The sequence below is a fragment of the Aythya ferina genome (genome assembly GCF_964211825.1).
Source record: "Aythya ferina genome assembly, chromosome: 1".
Taxonomy (NCBI): domain Eukaryota; kingdom Metazoa; phylum Chordata; class Aves; order Anseriformes; family Anatidae; genus Aythya; species Aythya ferina.
In genome coordinates, this window is record NC_140296.1 from 188,443,988 (window position 1) to 188,461,933 (window position 17,946).

At 34.0% G+C, this 17,946-nt stretch overlaps 1 long non-coding RNA gene across 2 annotated transcripts in view; it reads right to left on the minus strand.

Annotated features, from left to right (window-relative positions):
- Nucleotides 1–11,895, minus strand: part of LOC311423844 — a 41,031-nt gene extending 29,136 nt beyond the window's left edge. Inside the window, exons 1-3 of one of the 2 annotated variants that reach the window (XR_014685917.1) lie at nt 11,711–11,895; nt 11,540–11,610; nt 10,140–10,317 (exon numbers count right to left, since the gene is read on the minus strand). This is a non-coding gene — a long non-coding RNA (uncharacterized lncRNA). The remainder of the gene's footprint in view (nt 1–10,139; nt 10,318–11,539; nt 11,611–11,710) is intronic. The other variant, XR_014685916.1, reaches the window with a different exon arrangement.
- Between the last annotated feature and the right edge of the window lie 6,051 nt (nt 11,896–17,946).

Sequence of the window (17,946 nt, forward strand, 5' to 3'; positions counted from 1 at the left end):
GCCAGAAACTTCTGGTTATAAATATTATTAGAGCTGGGAATAACAAATGTTTCTGTTATAAGTTACTATAGTCTAATTAAATTTATTATTGTTCTGTTCATAATTAACTATATTTTGCTTCATATTACATAAAGTATTAAAAACTTTTAGAGAATACAACATGCTCTGTTTAATGGCATTTTCTGATGGAGGCTTTAAAGATTAATTTTTTAAAAGAATCTAGAAACTAAGGGTGGTGCACTATTTGAGTGTCTGATATCTTTAAGTTCACTGAGATCAACATCCTTCTGAAAAACAATATCATCAGATGCTTCGAGTTTCTTTTTTAAAACTGAAGGCATCCAGTTTAACCAATTTTGAAATTTAGATCACCCTGGGCAGCTTCCCTACCTACTAGTTCATTTCTGGATTTGTTTTTAAAAAGAACACTTTTCGATATCAGCTATCAAACTTCAGAACTCCTTAAAGTTTTGGAGCTAAATATGTAATAGATATTAGTGATATAACTGATATAAGTGATATAACTAACTTACATAAGTCAAAAAAAGTCTGATACAACCTCTAGTTTCATCACCAGTACATTAGTTCAAGTCAGTCTTTCCAAAGTCTTATTTCTATGTCAGTAAAATGAAGATAATTATATTTGCTTACCTTATACAAGGCAATGAGGCCAAAAAAAAAAAAAAAAAAAAAAAAAAGATCTCATCACTTTCTCCAAGTTGACATTATGCACTAAGTTTAGCCCATTATTTTACATTTTGAAACAAATATACTCTATTTCACATGATTTACTTTTAGCAAGCACCTAGGAAGAAAAGAAGCTTGATTAAGTTAAAGCAAGTGGAATATGCTGCCTCTGCTATCAGGTTTTGAAAGAGAGACATGTACAGTTATTGTGGTATAGCTCTGTATTGAAAACTCAGTTCCTTATGCTTAGCAGTTTATTTACAAGTTACATTGGCAACAGTGACTAGGAGTTCTGATTTTTGCTGCTGTTGATGATTGATTTCTTTCCACGACTAATCTGTGCATTTGTGAACAATTGCTCTTGATATCAAGAGGGCTAGACATCACCGTAGTGCAAATATAGAAAATTGGTGAAAGATGAAGACTGTTTTACACAAACTCCATACTTCTATATGAGTATCAATGGTTATGCACAGAGAATTAGAACAAAATGCACTGACAATAATGTGCATTTTCAGTTCATCATGTGAACTGTAAAATATCATCACCTGTTGTTTTAACAAACCATAGAACATTGACAGGGTTTTATTCTCTGGTAAGAATTAGTCAGCAGAACAACCTTGAAAGAAACTTCTGTATTGATAACTACTGAAAGAAGTTAAAATAATAAAATAAATTGTTTAATATCTTTTTAAGTCTAAAGAAATGTCTCAAAAGTCAGATTTCCACCAGAATAAACTCTACAAGAGTTACAAATTTTGGTGTTAGAAAGCATAATTTTGGATTTATTTTCCTTTTTCATTTAAATGACTTCATTTATGTCCCTGTTTTACTGTATAGGAGAAGTGACATATGGTGACAGCTGGTGTCTGAACCAATCTGAATATTTTTATCCTAAATAATCATGCATAATTGTTCATGAGGGTGGAACACTGAACTAACACTCAATCTTTACTCAGAACACTCAATCTTTACTCTGAATTTTCCTGATCTCCCAGTCTTTCAAATGTACTTTAGGGGTTATCAAGCACCCTTTTTCTTACTAGTGGAGAAGACTAGCAATTCTGTGAACCACTACATTTTCTCAAATGACATATAAAGAGTATCATGTAATTTATTTTCATCTTTTCCTATATGCGTTTTTTCATAAATGTGTATCCTACTGAAGAATTTTTATAAGCATTTTTAAAATTGCTTATAAGAATTTTTAAAAATGCTTTTGATTTTGACTATTTTTTTTCCATATTGTGTGTTTTAAGAAAATTATCATGCCCCCTAGTTTCAAAGCCTTGTTTTGAAATTCTTTAAAATATCCCATTTAGTATATATAATATAATATATAATATATAATATAATATATAGCATATAATTCACAATTGTAAAGGTAAGATAGTGATGTTTAAGTCTACTACTGGTATTTTTTTAAAGGCATATAGTTTAATTTTTTCTTGTCTGCCTTTTATTTGTAGGTAGTACTCAAAATATTTATTTGAAAGTTAAATGAGTCTCTAAATAAAGGTTTAATTTTAAATGCTTTTAGGTAACAATGTATTCAAAATACTCACAATGTGTGCTAGGGGTGAGGGTGGGGGATGAGGAAGTCTTTGCTACTTTTGAACTCGGAAATTATGCAGTTCAGTGTACCACTGTGTGGCAGTGTTTCAAAATATTACTGTTAAATGCTGCCCAGTCAGAATTAGCTCATATTCTGTCCTAAAATATCTTAAATCAAATACAACCATTAAAAGGGAAAAAGGATAGGGCAATAAGGTAATTTATCCTCCAGATACAAAGATTGGAGCTTCAGAGGTATCTGAGAAGGGGAATTCCCACAGTAAAATAATTCCTGTAGGAAATCCATTTCATTAACTTCCTAATGAGTATCTATGACTCCAACTGCAAAAGGAATGGGGGATGCTTACAGAAGCAGACAGTTGTAGTGCAAGACAGCAACAATAATGTAGAAATAACATTAGTATTTGAAAATTAGATTTGACAAGGGGGCAGATTGGATAGGGGGATGGGGAGAAAGCTAGACTGAATCTAAGCTTAAATACAAGATCAGTGGTTGACATAAAGATAGAATTGTTGTCATGTCTTCTTTCATTATCTGCATGTATTTTTATGACATACTTAAAACAAACAAAAAAAAAAAACAACAAAAAACAAACAAGCAAACAAAAAAAACGATTTTATTTATTAAAAGCTGTGAGTTTAAGATTGTAGATAGCACCTAGATTTATTTTCCTTTAAATTTCTAGATGATAAAAGCAGTGAACATTTGTTTTTATTAAAAAAATATACACTTCTACTTTTAGCATGATTACTAATTATTACTATCAACCGAATAGTTGAGGTTGGCAATATTGGAAACCTGAAGGGAATGTTTGATGACTTGCTTATCAAAAGTCACTAAAAAAAAATTAGGTTTGTCTAATGAAATAAGTTTTACCATTTTCACAGATACTTCACAAATAAAAATGCAAACCGTAGTAACCAGGGATATCTTTTGTATAATTGTATAAATCCTGCTTGGATTTTATATCAAGCACACCAAAGCATAATTAGAAAACAACAAACATTGCTATTCACATTGTTATTTCACATATACAATATGCAAATATTTAAAAGAAGTAAATGCGTAGTGTGAGAAGATGATGATTAGTTTGAGAAATTCTAATTAAAATATTAGTCAAATAAAGATCAGATTTGTTATACATTTTCTTTTAGATAGAATATTTCACATATACTTGAAACTTTGAAATCTTAAGACTTTGGAAATCTTAATCAGTAACATATCTTTTGTCTTGTTGCAATAGTGTATCTCTTCCAATTTGTCCATGACATGGTTAGCATTATATGTGGAAGCGTGTTCTCAAAACTAGTACTTTAAGTTATAAGTTCATGAACAATCAATCAATCAAACAAACAATAACAGCAAAAAAAAAAAAAAAAAAAAAAAAAAGCGGAAAAGAAAAGAAAAGAAAAGAAAAGAAAAGAAAAGAAAAGAAAAGAAAAGAAAAGAAAAGAAAAGAAAAGAAAAGAAAAGAAAAGAAAAGAAAAGAAAAGAAAAGAAAAGAAAAGAAAAGAGAAAAGAAAAGAAAAAACACAGCTACATGTTTCAGAATGTATATAGAATTCAATAGCTATATTCCATTTCTGAGACGGTATTGGCTAAATTCAATAGTATTAAGTTGAAGTGAAACTTTTAACCACTGTCAAACCTAAAATGTTTCTCTAAGTGACTAGGTATATGTCAGGACTATACATATGATACTTATCCATTTATTCTTTAGTACAAAATCCTAAGACATACACATGAAGTACACAACTACAGGAAGACAGTTTTAGATAATCAATTGTGTGAAAGAATTATCTCACTGAGCAGGTCTTCCTTAGTTTGAGCAGAACCCAAACATTTAATATTCCTTGGAAGAATATCTGTTATTTATTTTGCTGTAGAATGAAGAAGAAAACTAATGCAATGTTCATCATAGCAACATGGAGAATAGGTGGGACTTTGGGATACCTAGATAGAGGTCATTCAATAGAAAGGGGGGTGGGAGGGATTGCACAATTGGATTGTGCATCACTTGTTTTGTATATAATAATATTAACAATAATTTTCCCTTTGTTTTCTGTCCTATTACACTTTTTATCTCAACCCATTACCTTTATCTGTTCCCAGTTCTTTCCTTATCACATTGTGTTGGGAGTGAGTGAATGACTGTGATACTTAGCTGCCTGCTGGGTTAAACCATAACAAACATATAATTCATTGTATAACTAGTGCAAAGCAACCAATGCAACAATAAAAAATAAAAAAATATTAAAAAATATTAAAAAAAAAAAAAAAGTAAAATGTATCTGGAAAAGTAATGGGTCTGGGAAAGCATGCAAAGGGCAACTGTTATAAGAGAAGCCTCATAAAGACATAGGTGCATCACTTAGTATCCCTTTTTAATGAAGAAGAATTGTTTTCAGTGTAAATGGATAAATTTTCCTTCTTATACTTTTATTTTTAAAATTTGTGCATTATAAGCGCAAAGACAGCAACAGTAATACAGTAATATGGCAGGATATTGGTGTGTGTGTGGGGGGGAAATAAATACATAACTGTAAATCAAACATACTAACGGTGACCTGTAAGACTACACAACTTAGCAGAGAAAAATAAACCATTATTTGCAATATATTATGTGAATATGAAAAAAAAAAAAAAAAAAAAGATTATAGAACAGAATATATTTAAATACAGTATCCAGTGGTTGTTCTTAAAAGAATTACATAATAGACATGGAACCCTTGCCCATTCTGTCCTGATATTACATCATTGACTTAATATGCAGCTAGCCCAGTAGAAAATTTGCTTCTTAAAATTCTTTTAAGGTAAGGTGGGAATTAATTCCTGCAATGCTGGCTAAGAGACAGATCAATTTACAGGTTGTATATTCCTTAAGAAAACATATCCCTGAAGACCAGAAGACATGTACCGAGCACAGCTACATAAACTTCATATGTAAAATGCAATTTTAAATTTCTAGGAGTAATAAAATTAAAAGTTGTAGTACAATTATTAGTTGACCTAATAATATCACATCAAAATTAAATATAAATAATTTTATCTCTCTTTAGCGTGTTTTGTTTTGTTTTGTTTTGTTTTGTTTTTCCCCAGGAGTTTCCAGGGGAACTAGTGTATCTAGTAAATTAAGCATCACTTGATAAGCTTCTATTTGTTTGTTGTTTTTTTTTTAATATGGCATTGATCTTTCTCTCTCTCTTTTTCTTTTTTTTCTTCTTCTTTCTCCAGAACAGCTTCAGATTTCTTATCACAGAACTTAAATCACAGAACCACAGAACTGTAGGGGTTGTAAGGGATCTCAAAACATCATCAGGTCCAACCCCCCTGCCAAAGCAGGTTCCTTAGAGCAGTCTGCCCAGGTAGGTGTCCAGATGGGCCTTCAATATCTCCAGAGAAGGAGACTCCACAACCTCCCTGGGCAGCCTGTTCCAGTGCTCTATCAACCTCATCGTGAAGAAGTTCTTTCACATGTTGGTGAGGAATTTCCTGTGCTCTATCTTGTGACCATTACTTCTTGTCCTGTCCCCGCAAACCACTGAAAAGAAGTTGGCCAAATCCCTCTGTCCCCCACACCTCAGATATTTGTATACATTTGGGAGATCCCCTCTCAGTCTTCTCTTCTCCAGGCTGAACAGACCCAGGTCTCCCAGCCTTTCTCCATAGGAAAGATGCTCCAGGCCCCGTATCATCTTTGTGGCCCTCCGCTGGAATCTTTCCAGAAGATCCCTCTCTTTTTTTTTACCGGGGAGCCCAGAACTGGACACAATACTCCAGGTGAGGCGTGACCAGGGCAGAGGAGAGGGAAGAGTAGATCACCTCCCTTGATCTGCTGTCCACACTCCTTTTAATGCATGCCAGGATCCTGTAGGCCCTGTTGGCCGCAAGGGCACACTGCTGGCTCACGGTCAACCTGTCATCCACCAGGTCCTTCTCCTCAGAGCTCTTCTCCAGCAGGTCGTCCCCCAGCCTGTACTGATACATGTGGTTGTTCCTTTCCAGGTGCAGGACTCTACACTTGCTCTTATTAAACCTCATTTGGTTTCTTCCTACCCATCTCTCTAGCTTGTCCAGGTCTCGCTGAATGGCAACACAGCCTTCTGGCATGTCAGTCACTCCTCCCAGCTTTGTGTCATCAGCATACTTGCTGAGGGCAGACACTATTCCCTCATCAAGATCGTCGATGAAGATGTTGAAAAGCAATTATATGGCTTAGCAAAAAAAACCACTTTCTGTAGTATGGTCCTACCAGCTCCAGAAATGCAAATAATTCTACAGAGAGGATACTGGTGTAAATGCTCTCTAAATCATAAATAATACTTATATATATATATTCATGTGTGTGTGTTCTGACTATGTATAATTGAAGTCATCAGGCTCTCCCTGATCAGCCCCACTGATACCTGGGGTTGCATCTGATATATCTGTATGTTCCCTACCTTCTTCCTGCTTGAGTCTCTTCTAACTCATGTGGGCAAAGACATCTTTCTAAATCTTCAGCTCTTTCTGATAGACACTGTTTAATATCTAACAGAGATATCAGAATATTGACTCCACTGAAATAATGAACACACTGGATTTAATTCAATTATAGAATTATTGTACCCAAAGGCATGTGAGATCCCCTTGGTTGTCCTATCTGGCTTCTAGCTGCCATTCCAAAAGGACACAAACTTCCTGCAGATACTGAAATTCTGTGAGTTACATGTGGATATCTCTGATCATCTGCGGCAAATGAAATGAGGCTTGATATCTGTTTGCAAATATATTCAGCCAAACTGTCTTTTTCTTGAAGAACAAGACAGTTTGGCTGTCAAATACATGTATATTTGAAGACAAGCTCTTGTCTATCTTGGACAAACAAGCAACTCTAATTCTTTTAATTAAATTCACCTAGTGTGTTTTGGGGTTGTTTTTACTTCCATTTTTATTATTATTATTTAATTTTCACCACTTATGTTAAAAGAGACATTAGGGTTATAACTACTGAATATTCCCTGAATGAAAGGAAATAGTTATACCTCAGAAGTTTGCTGACTGGTAGTAAAATAGTATATTCAATTATTGTGTCTACTAAAGATATTCTTTTAAGTCTTATTTTAAGATCTTTGTATTATTTCTACTGTTTTACTAACATCAGATAGTTTATTTTGATTACTTAAGGTGGTAAATAACTTTGTTGTATTATTGAGGGAATTACAAAACGTCTATAAAAATAACCTAATTTGTTGCCAGATGGTCAGAAAATGACAATCTCCCCATAACAATTTTCTTTCTCTTATTTATCAGGCAACTGGTAAAAATAAGGATGTGTACTGAGGGACTATTTTTCTGGAAAATTTTTAGTGTTTAAACAAAGGTAAAAGGCTCCTGAAGGCAAAGAAAACAAACAAACAAAAAGATCCTAACCATTGACTAAGTTTCTAATGAAGTTCTGATTTCTTTTCTAGAAGTCAACAATCCTGAAAGTTCTGTTAAGACAAATAACATATGTATATATATATATTTAATAAAAAATGTGCAATTTTATAGTTTCTTTATGTGTATATAGACAGATATATATTTTGACAATGAAATTGAAAAAATAAATTATATTTAATTGACCTTTAGAGATATGATCTTTAGAGCCATGTTATGCAGGACAGGCAGAGAAGTTTTCTAGAATAAAATGGCAATACTATTACTGTATGCTTGTTCATTCCTGGAATGATACATGTCAAAATATTTTGCATCTCATTTTATTTTCAAGAAATACCACCAGTTAAATTTCTTATACTTTACCATGCATCAGCAAGTCTCTTCTCGTTCAAGAGTATAATTTCTCCTTGCAATATCCAGCAATCTTTAACACAGCTGAAACCAGAGTTCACAGCTAAGTCATAGAATGTTGCTCTGATGCAATTTTAGGACTGTTTATGTTACATTTAAGTCACAGAAAATCAAGCAACCTGTCATGTTTGAATGCCCCCATAAATAGAATTCTGTTCTAGTAGAACTAATTGGTATAAATGCTTGCTTGCTAGAAAAGCTGGTACAACATCTTCTTAATCACTAAGGATTAAGGAACTCAAGCATAAGAAATCATATGTAGTATCTGAAAAATAGAAATCAAATGCATTTTGCCTTTTATAGGTCTCCTTTAAGAGAAGATCACTGAATAAGATGCTACCTAAATGATCTTTTGTTGTTTTTTACACTATTCTCATCTATTTGTGTCTCTACAGGATGGTCACCTCAGTTGTGGATCCTGGAGTGAAATTCTTCTTTTTGGAATGAAATTCTCAAATAATAGCTGACCACATAAAGACTGTATACAGTGAAGGTAGAGAGCTGCCTGTAAGATCCCTGTCAGCCAGCTCTTCTGTTAAATTAACCATTAAGAAACACAAGAGAACATTTTGTTGTCCTGAATTCTGCCTTTTTTATTCTGAGCTTCCTAGTACACTGTAGGGTAGGTCTATATCACCCAACTAGTAAGAAAATATGTTGTTTCAAAACATAAAATTTAGGATGTTATACATGACTTCCAATATTCATGTGTTTGACAGGGTTTTTGCTCCCTGGCTCTGTGTAAAAAATATAAGATGTCCATAAAAATAATAATAATTAAAACAAACAAACAAACAAACAAAAAAAGACTGTGAAAATAATGTTTTAAGCTATGAATTCCAATCCTGTACTCATGTCTAACTTAGAATCATAGAATCATATAGATTGGAAAAGAACTTTAAGATCATCAAGTCCAACTGTTAACCTAGCATTGCAAAGTCTACCACTAAATCATGTCCCCAAGCACCACATCTACACATCTTTTAGATACCTCTAAGGATAGTGACTCAACCAATACCCTTGGCAGCATGTCCCAATGACTCACAACTCTTTCAGTGAAGAAATTCAGTTCATTTCATAGTGTCCTACCTAAACATCCCCTGGACATTTCCACTGGTCCTATTGCCACTTGTCCTATTGCTCAGTGCTTGGGAGAAGAGACCAACCCCTACACTGCTACAACCTCCTCTGAAGTAGTTGTAAAGAGTAACGAGGTCTCCCCAAAGCCTCCTGTTCTGTAGGTTAAATAACAGATAAATTACTGTTCCCTCACATAAGACTTGTTCTTGAGACTCTTCAACAGCTTTGCTGCCCTTTCCTGGCCATGCTCCAGCACCTTGATGTCTACCTTGTAGAGAAGAGCCCAAAACTGAACACAGTACTTGAGATGTGTCCTCATCAGAGCTGAGTAGAGGGGACAATAATTTCCCTACTCCTACTTCCCTATTTCCCTACTCCTACACTTTTTCTGATATAAGTCAAGATGCAGTTGGCCACCTAAGCACACTGCTGGCTGTGTGCCATCTATTGATCTAGGTCCCTTTCTGCCAGGCAACTTTCCAGCCAACCAGCCTGTAGCACCGCATGAGTTTGCTGTGTCACAAGTGCAGAACCTAGCACTTAGCCTTGTTGAACCTCACACAATTGGCCTCACCCATGATCTAGCTTATCCAGATATCTCTGTAGAGACTTCCCACCCTCAAACAGATCAAAACTCCCACCTAACTTGTTGTCATTTGCAAACCTACAGAGGGTGCACTTGATCCCCTCATCCAAATCACTGATAAAGATGAGCTGGCCCCAGTGCTGAGCCCTGAGGGACACCGCTATTGACCAGCCTCTGGTGAATGGATTTAATTCCATTCACCAGAACCCTTTGGGCCCAGCCACTCAGACAGTTTATTACCCAACCAAGCATACACCTGTCCAAGCCATGAGTAGTCAGTTCCTCTAGAAGAATTCTGTGGGGAAAAGTGTAAAAAAAAATATTAAAATCTAGGTAGCCAACATTGACAGTCTTTCCCTCATCCACTAAGTGCATCACCTTGTCACAGAAGGAGATTGGGTCATCAAGCAGTATCTGCCTTGTGTAAAACCATGCTGTTTGGGCCTAGTTTTCCTATATGTGCTGGATGATGGCACTCAAGATGATCCGCTCCATGAGCATCCCCAGCATGAAGTCAGACTGACAGGACTGATAGGTCCTCCTTCCAGTCTTTGTGCTGTAGAATATAAGTAAATTCTGAAGATATTTGAGCAAACGACCTTTCATAATTTTTAAAATTTTATTTTATGAGTTATGAAAATCCAGTAGTAATTCCTTTTTTTTTTTTTTTTTTTTTTTTTTTTCTTTTCCCTGTGGCTCTGAACAATGATAGTTCAGTCATAAATTCTAAATTCTAAAAGTAATACAGGCTCATGGCTTCCTTTCCCACCTACATTTAAACCCATGTAAGTAAATAACTTACATGTAACAACTTGTTACAAAAATGACTCAGAAATATTTTTATTTGTGAGGTCTGCAAAAGCATTTAACATCTAAATGTTAAAGAACAAAAATATAAACAATGAATATTTTGTGAAGTAAAATCAATGTCTTATTATATTTTTCATTTCTTCTTTAGTAACTCCTTACAGACTATGAAGAATAATATTCTCAGCTTTAAACAGTCTGTGCACACAGTCTGAGGGAATGCCAGTTCATGATCTTCACTGATATCAACCCATTATATCAAAATTTATCATTTTTAATATCTTTAAAAATATAGTTATTTGTCTACTGCTAGATATGAAGCTTATTAATGGCTTTATTAGTGAAACTTATTAATGGATTTATTAGTAATACAATGAATGAATTATCTCTTCTATGTATGAATAGAAGATGTAATTTAGAAGAGTAATACAATATTCACACATTTATATGATTGAGACATCTATATCAATTTTTAAATTGCAGAACAAAGCAGTGCACTCTGATAACAAGACAAAAAAAACTCATTACACAACCACAAATAAACCACAAATAAATATAGGTAAATTTTAAAACATTTTAATTGAATACAAACAGAATATTTCATGTGTACTTTCGATGTCTCACTTTCTTCAATCTACTTGCTGAGTTTCTCAAGACATTTAGTTGTCTTCCACATTTAGGTAGAAAGAACAGTTTAGCTAGAACAGTTTAATATGTTTACACACTGTAGCAGTGTATATTTTTTTATTATTTATACAATCAAAATTACTTTCTAGGAAAAAAATAGGGATTTCAGATCATTTCATAAGCTGACATTTTTTCATCCATAGAAGAACAAAGGGAAAATAGATTTGTTCATGGAAAATATTCAAAAAAAAAAAAAAAAAAAAAAGTGAACATTATTTCAGTACTGAAACATAAGCCTTCTTCAGCCCATTAACTTAGGTGATTCAAATCCAAAATGTACTCACCCTTGAAATGTATCATGGATTCCATTTTATTCCAAAGTATAAGACTGAAAATAGTTGTGGTACTTTGAATGCTGAAATAGAAGAGAAATACTGAATTCATTATTCTTCTGAGTACGTATAAAGGCCTCTGTCGATACTATATATATTCAAAGTCACTCTTATAATACCTACATTATAGAGTGATACTGCTCAGTGTTGCTTCCTTTCTTTCCCTTCAATGTACAGTCAGATGTCCTGCAAAGACGTCAGAAGAATCACATGACCACGTGAAATATACCAGTAAATTTTGCCCACTCTGGTCTCCTGTAAACAAACAAATAAACAAATGTGGAGAGGAGAGGGAGAGGGAGAGGGAGAGGGAGAGGGAGAGGGAGAGGGAGAGGGAGAGGGAGAGGGAGAGGGAGAGGGAGAGGGAGAGGGAGAGGGAGAGGGAGAGGGAGAGGGAGAGGGAGAGGGAGAGGGAGAGGGAGAGGGAGAGGGAGAGGGAGAGGGGAGGGGGGGGAGGGGAGGGGAGGGGAGGGGAGGGGAGGGGAGGGGAGGGAAAGTGTACAGTCCTTAGGGACTTTGCTGTTGTCTAGTTCTCCAACATGTCATGCAAGCTACCAAATTTCATACCCCTTTTTGCTTCTTTCCTAAGCTTTTGTTGTTGTTTTTGTTTTGTTTCTTTGACTTTCAGTAACCAGATGATTTTTCTTCTGGACAATAGAAATTCTCCCATTTCAGGAAACAATCCAAGCTGAGTAATAGTATTGATCCAGTTACAATGATATTAGTAATTAGTAGACCAATTATGGTCCATATAACTACATATTTTCCCTAATAATGAAATAGTTAACAAATTATATATTCAAATTTGTTAGTATTTCCTGTATGTATTAATTTATCTGATCTCATTCTTACTCTTCCTGTATATTTTCACAAGAAGTCACTAGCGCCCCAGTATTTTCACTGGTAGGAAATGGTGAGGTGAGGTGCTTAAATGGTTGATGAGGTGTTTTTTCCTCTTCCATTTATTATCTTCCTCTTCACAAATCTGTTCTCTTGTGCCTATTCTAATACATTGTCTACTATCCACAACTTCTTAACTCTTTATCTGCCCTCAATTATGAAATGCCCTATCATGTCTTATATTTGTTATATATTACATTCATTGAAAATCTTTTCTTTGTTCCCTTTGCTCTCTCTAAAGCAACTTTTAGCCAGCATTCAAATTTGAATTCTTTTAAAGTTTTGGACCACTGATGATTTCCTTATAGACCTGAGGGCTCCTTTATCATCTTGTGCTTGTCTTTTCAAGGCCTCTATTAAAATCTTGCAGCTGAATTTTTGTGGTTGCTATTTTAAACCCTTTTCTTCTTCAAAAGCTTCTGTGAAAAACTTCAATGAGAAGCTTTGTAATTGTGAAAACATACAGTTTATTTATTAAAATTTAGGAAGGTATTTAATCACTCAGTTTAATCATACTGTAAGACTGACATGCATGTAGACACAGAGAAATAATGCTTTCATGACCATTTGTTGACAAAATCTACTAATTACAATGATATTAATAACATGTTGTCAAAATCACTTTGAAATCGCTCTCCTCTTCAAGTCACAATGTACCTCTACTGCCTTCCATAGGTTACTACTAATGTTTATGAGGAGAGAAATAATCTGCAACTGACCTTCATACTTAATTAATAATTTCAAAGTAACAGATAGCAAAGGTCACAATAAAAGAATTTTAGGCAGAGGAACATGCCTAAGCCCATCTGGCCTTCAGTGGGGTATTTGTTATGATACTAGACAGGAAACTAAGATGGATGAGTTGTGGATATAGGCACACTTTAGCTTAAAAGTTACAACAGCTTCTGCAGCTGTTATAACAAGATACATTCATTTGGAGGAAGCAGGTAATGATGTACTAACCTGACTTTGTCCTTGGGACTGAACTCATTCATGCTTTTGATTAGCAGATAAAAAAAAAATAATAAAATAAAATAAATAAAAGCCTAATAATGGGAACTTTGAATAATCATTACAGAGAAAAGTTGGAATATTGTGGAAGAACTGAGTCACTGTATACTAAAATGCTTTTGTATAAAATACAAAGTCATATTTTTAGTAAAGATAGACTAAGTGCACAAGTGAGGTACTTTTTTAAGGACAAAGGAGAAAAATATGGTATTTCCATTTATCATATATTTAGGAATTGCTAATATGTTGAGGCAATGAAAGAATCAAATACAAGGTCAAGATATATTAGGTGAAATATTTACTGGATGCTGCTTACAATAGTAGCAAGGTTCAACTCACAGACTAAAGGGACTACCCTAGGTGCTGATACAAAAAAGTTTCCCTTTAAGTTAAGTGTTCAAGTTCATACTATAGACAATAAGGACATAGGTAATATACTTAATGTAATACACAGAGGAATTAAGCACAAAGTAGACACACTGTTTACTTTTGGTGACTGAGATACAAACTAATACACTACACAGCATCCACTGAAAAGGTCCCATAAGAATGAAGAGCTTCCTTCATATAAGAAAAATCTTACCAAATCTTACCAAAAATAATAAAAAAACAAAACAAAATAAAATAAAATATCAGCTTTGAAACGCTACTGCTCTGACTTTCAGTAAGAACATACAAAGATAAATTTATTATTTAGAATGAAGAACAGCACTGACAGAAGAAAAACTATATTTTGATAATGAAAAAAAATGTTAATTTCCTATCACAGGAAAGTCTGCAACAATTACATGTTGTGAACAGGCAACTGACATAATTTTAACCAACGTCTGAAGACTGCAAGTTGATGACCACAAAAGCCATTTCCAGTCACTTCTCCAATGTAAGTGAACTGAAATTTGACAGTATTTTTCCCATTTTAAGGATTACAGAATCACAGAATCACAGAATCTAGGTTGGAAGCGACCTCCAAGATCACCTAGTCCAACCTCTGACCCAACACTAACAAGTCCTCCACTAAACCATATCACTAAGCTCTATATCTAAAATTGATTAGTCATGAGGACTTGTCTAACTTTCATGGAAACTGACATCTGCAAACTTGCTGAGAATTTTGACATTGAGATTATTGGAGTCACATTTTGAATGGACATGGCAGCTTAATATTTGAAAGGAAAACAATTGTCATATCTCTGGTAAACACTTTACATTGAGTTGGTGTTTTAACAGACTCCTTCTCATAGTCATATTTGTGGGTAATTCAGTTAATAAGTACATTGGTTTTAAATTAAAAGGTTTTAAAATCAGCTTATCACTTACTGTGCTCATATGGTAAAGCCTTAATATGTAGTTAGTGCAGCTTTGACATTTATTACTGAGATCATTCTGACTGTAGGCCAATTCAATGACACTTACTTACAGGTTAATGTTAATTCAGAATTAATCACTGGAGTAACACAAGGTCATGCATTTAACTGAATAAGTCAGTTAAAATGAACAGCTAGGATACTACTCCTAGATACTCAGCAAGCCTTTGGTTAACTAGGTTAATGCTGCCATCTACTCTGTATATTGGATTCTCTGTTACGGTATCTTCATTGTGAAATTGATTTTCTGTCTATGATTTTACATTAACTTGAGCTGTAACTGAAGCCGTTAGCATTTAAAACATTATTATTATTATTATTATTATTACTATTATTATTATTATTATTAATTATTTTGTACTGAAGATAAGGATTGTAATTGACTGGTGTTTTCACCACCTTACCCCAATGAGATCTATCAACTAGAAAATATTAATAAAAACAATGGAATATTATCAATAGTGTAGTGACTGTTATGATAAATTATTCCTTTTATTCTCATCATTTCATTATTGCCCTTGATGAAATAGTTCAATGTGGAAAAACAAAGAACAATTTTGTCTTTGTAAAAATTCTAATCTGAGATCTCCTTATCAGTTATGCTTTAACAATAATGAATCAGGAAGAAATGTGTATTGAGTTACCTGGTGCACTGGCTAGGACCAGGAATAGTCTTTTTATTCCATGATTCTGCTTTGTAACAGGATCCAGCTCCATGAAGATGACTTAATGTCAGTTAAATACAAATGACGAGCAAGATTGCAGATGACACCAAATTGAGTGGTAGAGATGACATGACAGAAAGAAGGGATGCCATCTAGAGGGACCTTGACATGCTTGAGAGGTGGGCTTATGCAAATAGGACCTGCACCTGGCTCATGGCAACCCCAAACCCCAGTACAGACCAGGTGACGAATGGATTGACAGCAGCCCTGAGGAGAGATATTTGGGATTACACGTGGATGAAAAAACTTTTCATGAGCTGGCAATGTGCACTTGCAATCCAGAAAACCAGTCATGTCCTGGGTTTAATCAAAATAAGTGTGACCAACAGGTTGAGAGAAGTGATTCTCAGCCTCTACTCCACTTTCATGAGACCCCATCCAGGTTTGGGGCCCAAGCACAAGAGAGACATGGAATTATTAGGGTGGGTCACAAGAGGGCCACAAAAATTATAAGAGGGATGGAATATCTCTCCTATGAAGAGAGGTTGAGAGAGCTGGGGTTGTTTAGCCTGGAGAAGAGAAAGTTCTGATGGGACCTAGTGGTGTCCCTCTAGTAATTAAAGAAAGATGAAAAGATTCTTTAATACACTATGCTGTGTAGTGATAAAACAATGAATAACAGTTTTAAACTAAATGAGGGTAGATTTAGAAAAGATATTAGGAAGAAATTCTTTACTCAGTGGGGGGTGAGACACTAGAACCTGTTGATCAGAGAATCTGTGAACACATCCCTGGAACTGTTCAAGTTCAGGCTGATTTTGGGCAACCTGAGCTATGGAGTGGCATCCTTTGTCCATGGTAAGAGGGTTTGAACTAGATGATCTTTAAAGGCCCCTTCCAACCACAACCATTCTATGACTGTATGAAACAATTATAGCAATATATCATTATTATCTCTGAAATAAAACAAAACAAAAACAACAACAACAAACCAGCCAAACAAACAAAAACATGATATTTTGAAAAGGAAGTGGCTATCCTTCACCAAATGAACAATACAGACTTTACAAATTCTTTTAACTGCAATTTACCTGTCACTGCATCATCAGGTGGATGTCAACTGAAAACACTACTCACGCTAGTTAAACTATTAATGAACTATAGCACAGATTAAGCCATTCTGTGATAGTAAAATTTGTTTGGTACTTAAGACTTACAATTCAATAATGGCAACTATGCTTCAACAGCTACTTCTGCCAAAACGGTTGGGATATGAATCCATTTTATGTAAAAATAATACATGGAACTGTGAAACATAAAATTAAAAGGTTAGTGTTCAGAGGTTCAAAAATGAGATTTAATGAAAAGAGCTCAAAATCACAGAAATAAATAATAATAATAGTAATAAAGAGAGACAGAAAGTAGCAATTCTCAGATTTATGTTCTCAATTCTTGAGTTCTATCCCTTAAATTGCTATTTTTTTTTTATTATTTTTTTTTTTCTCCATGATGGTCAGTCTTCCCTTGTTTTTCTTCTAGTTTTTCACTTTTCTTTTGTTCTGGTTTTGCAATTAAGCTATTGAAATAAATAAATGAATGTTTATTTGCCTCTGAGGTATCTCCTCATAGAGAAATAAGAAAAAATTAATTGTAAGAGATAAGAAAATATTTAAAACTTTGTGAATTTTTAACACTTTATTTAGATAACACCTCAGAAATTCAATCTTCCTTGATTTTACAGTATAAATTAGGAACCTCGCATAAACTAGTATCCTTCAACAGTTATTGTCATCCTAACATTCTTCTTTTAATAGTTGTTACTATTTGAAAAATAGAATTAATGCCTTTGGGTTACCTAGAGTCAGCTTTCTCACCTCATATTTAAATTAAAAATAAATCTATATATATTTAAAAGCATAGATTCCAGTAATAAAACAAAGTACCAAAATTCATTATTAATTATTCTTAAGGTTATACTTAACTCTAATGATATTGGCTTCTTTTGCAGCTCAGATAATATGTCTTTCAATTCTTCTAAGCTAAAGAGAATTTCCATGTTGTAACTGAAGAAAAGGTTTCCAGTTCCTACCGTTATTTGTTTTATACTGCTGTCATAATTTTCTAGGAAAATAAAAGAAAGAAGGAAAGGAGCAAACCAGGAAGCAATGCACTTTATTTTATTTTTTTACAGCCTCCTATTTATGAAATCTGTGTATTAGATTCATAAAATATTACTGCCTATTTAAATCTTCACAGAGATTAAAAATAATGCCATAAAAAATGAACTTGAGAATGTGATGGTGCTTAAACTATCCTACTGTTTCCCCTTTGTGCAAAATTGCTCATTTTGCTAATTGACAAGGAAAATTTCTAGGGAATTCTTATGACAAAAATTTTTCTCCTGAAAGAAATATGTCTG